Source organism: Carassius auratus, chromosome 14 (assembly GCF_003368295.1).
Source record: "Carassius auratus strain Wakin chromosome 14, ASM336829v1, whole genome shotgun sequence".
NCBI lineage: Eukaryota > Metazoa > Chordata > Actinopteri > Cypriniformes > Cyprinidae > Carassius > Carassius auratus.
The window spans coordinates 29,586,942-29,590,905 of record NC_039256.1 but is presented as its reverse complement, the minus strand read 5'-3'; positions in this window follow the sequence as shown (position 1 = coordinate 29,590,905).

Genomic DNA, 3,964 nt, shown 5'->3' with positions numbered 1-3,964 from the left:
CATCTGGCTTCTCTATGCAATAATCGGATATGCAATTATTTCCAGTGTTCATCATGTCGAATAGGCCATTTTATTCTGAAGGCCCCCCAAAAAAATGCTATTTCATACATGTACAATTTTCTCTTCCAGTCATGCTCATTTGCTGTCGATGCATGGCTAGGGGTTTTTCTGTGGCGCAGATGATATAGATGTCATTTTTCACTTTTGTAGTGTTTTGTTTGACTGCCGAACTGAAGAGAAACAGTGTTATATAAAGTGAGCATGTGTCAGGCTCTGTGATAGATGCTCTGTGCAAGATTTTGCCATGCGTTACATTCTTTGTGTGTGTGTGTGTGTAACTTTGTTTGTTTAAAACCAAAGAGCAGTTTTGTTACTCTGTTGTCATTGCCTTTCAGGTTTTCATATTTCATATATTGTCTTCATTTCATCCTGTTTGAGGAGACACTGACCAATTTTGTAAGGCCTGTAACATTTGTAATTTATTCTGTTTTTCACACGTATTCAAGAAAACCCAACTAGATAGATTTTGTGACGGCAAAATATTACCAAGAAATATAAACTTGCATTTTGGTCTAAAAAATGGTATCATAATGTTTTGATGTATGTGTAAAATTTGAGTTAAGAATGAAGCTTGGAATTAATTGTTGATTAATGGCACATTTTATGTATTTAATAATTATTTGTTATATTTTTATTTATTTTTTTATTAATTTTTCTATTTAATAATTGAAATGACCAGGCACCATGATATATTTAAAGGGCTAATTTTGATTATTAATGTCAAATCTTCTCCCTTAAATGAATTGGCTTGTGATGCAGTGCTCTGAAAACTGGTTTACACCTCACCGATGAAGACCCTGGTTTTTCCACGACATATGTTCGCTCGCTGTATGTTGCATTAAGCAGAAACTGAATTCTGCTCCAGTTGCTCCCCAGAAGTTCAAGGAGGAAGATCGTTGTAATGTGAATCGCTCTCCACACGCTTACCTCCACGGGCCGCACAATGTAGCATTTCACACATCATTTGAATGTTCACACATGATGAATTGTGCTGAAGGAGTATTCACGAGCGGATCTGTAACATTGCAAACAATATTAATCATTGTTATTTCAAACGAGTCCTTCTTCCAGCGGGTTACACTTCATCTGTGAGACTGATAGAGGCACACGATGTATAATATACATCACAGTGTACAGTGTGGAAAGTGATAAAGTTACTTTATACACTTGATGTGCTCATTCTCGACTCAAATATGTAGTCAAAAACCCATGTGTAGAAATATGTTGCTGTTAATGACTGATTTCTTTATCAATGAACCCTGCTTAAGGCTACTCATGACGTCACGGGACTGTCCCGTGTGTAAATGACAGCAGTGATGCCCCGGGTCTTTACTCACACCACATGCTACATGCAATATACAAGACAACTTATAACAAATAATAAAACTGGCTCGGGAACACAAGAACAGTGTGATGTGAAATACATGCATTATGAAAATACGATTTCTTCTTTGGTTTAATAATCATGAAAATATCAATTTAATGTCCTGATGGTTTTAATTCACTTGTTCTTTGGTTATTTTGATTAATGATTTAAGAGCAAATGCCCAGGAAACGTTGATCTCGTTGAACGTTGATATGGCGATCATATGTAACCTGAATGCAGAACTGTGGGTACATTTTTATTTTTGCACAAGTTGGTATGGCCTTAATTTTGGGGGTTTTTGCTTCTATTGTGTATTGGCACAAAGTGCATCTCTTCATTCGCTTTTCGTCATAATCCCAATGCACTTCCAAGCAGTGAAAAGAACAGCAAATTCTTATTTTTATGTTCCAATACTAAAACGTGGAATTTTGCATGAATAGAATTAAATGGCAGATATTTTTTGGCTTGTACAGAAATGTGGGCAATTTGAAGAAAAAAGGAATGTACCATATCTGCTATATATGTATATAACACAATATTTATTGAAATATGTCATAATGCTAAATCTAATTCTACTATTAAAGTTTTTCTGAACTAAAACATCTGAAGGGTTTGTGAGAACTGTGATGTCTGTGTGAATCACCATGACCTGTGGGTAAATGACGTGTGTGTGTGTGTGTGTGTGTGTGTTTGTTGAATTTCATTTATTGCAAGAAAAGCATTCCATACCAATGACATAAAATACACCTCTTCTATGAAGAATATTTCCTTCAGCTTCTGAATATGATTTTTTATACTTTTGTGGGGAATACAAATGACTGGGGTTGCTGTAATGACAAAAATGTGTGGTGAAATTCTTCACAATATAAATTTTTTTTATGACCAATAATATATGATAAAAAAAATGGTCTGCCAAGTCTAAGTCAGTATGATATAAATATAACATGCAGGAAGCTATAGTCCATGTCAAAGTCATAGTTGTAACACATATCATATATAAACAAAGTGATATCAGAGAAGATAGAAGGTCTGTTTAGATTATTGGTCAATTGCTCAGTAATATTATTGTTTAGTGGGAATAACTCTTGTATTGCAGTTTCCGTCTTTCAAAATTGAAAAGTCAAAAGTTATGTTGAATATTATTTGAATAGTTTGTAATATTCTTATTTTGAAGCATTTGTTTGTTTGGAGCTTTATATACCCCAACCAATTTTTAGAGGAAACTCAATTATTCAGATTCAGGCACTGGAAAGTACACTTTGCACACATTTCCCAGAGGCCCCGTATGACTGCATTTGAATCCATCCATACTCTGCCTTATGGTCATCTTCGCTTAGGCTTTTAAATTATGCAAGTGGATTATGAACCACAAAAGCGCAGTCAATTTTTCCCCCCGCTTGAGTAATCTCCAGACCAGCCGGCCCCTCTGACGGCCCGGCTCACGCTTTACACTGGACCTGGAATTACATTACAGCTGACACTGAAAACCGCCGCGGGGCCTGAAACCAGTGAAACATGAAGGCTGTGACAGGAAGTGTTTTCCCTCAATATATGAGAAATGAATATTTTGAGTCTGAGCTGGGAATTTCCATCATTTTGTTTTATTAAAAACTTTGCAATAAAATAAAAACTCTGGAGGTGAAATGTTTTGAAAGCGATAGTTCACTCAAAAACGGAATGAAATCTCTTATTATTATTTGCATTAATTTATTTTGTGGAACACTAATCGATACATAATGAAGAATGTGAAGGTCACTCTTTTCCATGCAAATATAATAAATTCAGCTCTTAAAATTACCAGATACGAGTTTTGTAAGACTTTGTAAGTGTGAAATTTGTTCATCTTAATGGTTGAGACACTTTTAAGACTTAATTCACTCAAAAATGAACATTTTCTGTACTCACCTTCAGCCTATAACCAAAAGATCAACTACAGTGAATGGGTGCCGCCAGAATGAGAGTTGATAAAAACATCACAATAATCCACAAGTAATCCACACCACTCTAATCCATCAATTAGTGTATGTGAATTACAATTTATAATTGTTTTGATTCATATTTATATTGTTAGGAAGATACTTTAAAAAAAAACTGATTTCAAACTCTGAAATGAATTTATTTTAATTGAAAAAGACAAGTAAACAGTCCAGTCATAAAATATGAACAAATATATTAATTACAAGCAATAGCACAAATAAATACAATATTAAGATACAAATCAAAATTAATGGTGTTTTAAGTTTTTCAGGTAGGCTAATATTCAGCTACTGAATTACCACAAAAATGGAATAACTTATTAAACTGTATAAAAACACTTTATAGTAACTGTATAGGCACTTCACTGTATAATATTGATAACACAGCAGCAGGTTTATTTAGGCAGCTGTCTCTTTAAGACCTCACGCAATCTACGTGGGTATTGTTTTTCAGTCGTTTACATTCACTTACATTCGCCTGTATATGGACTGTTTATATAAACCGACTGTGTTTACCTGAATACTTGCCAAGACAGGCAGCCATTAAGCCAGCATTGTGTAT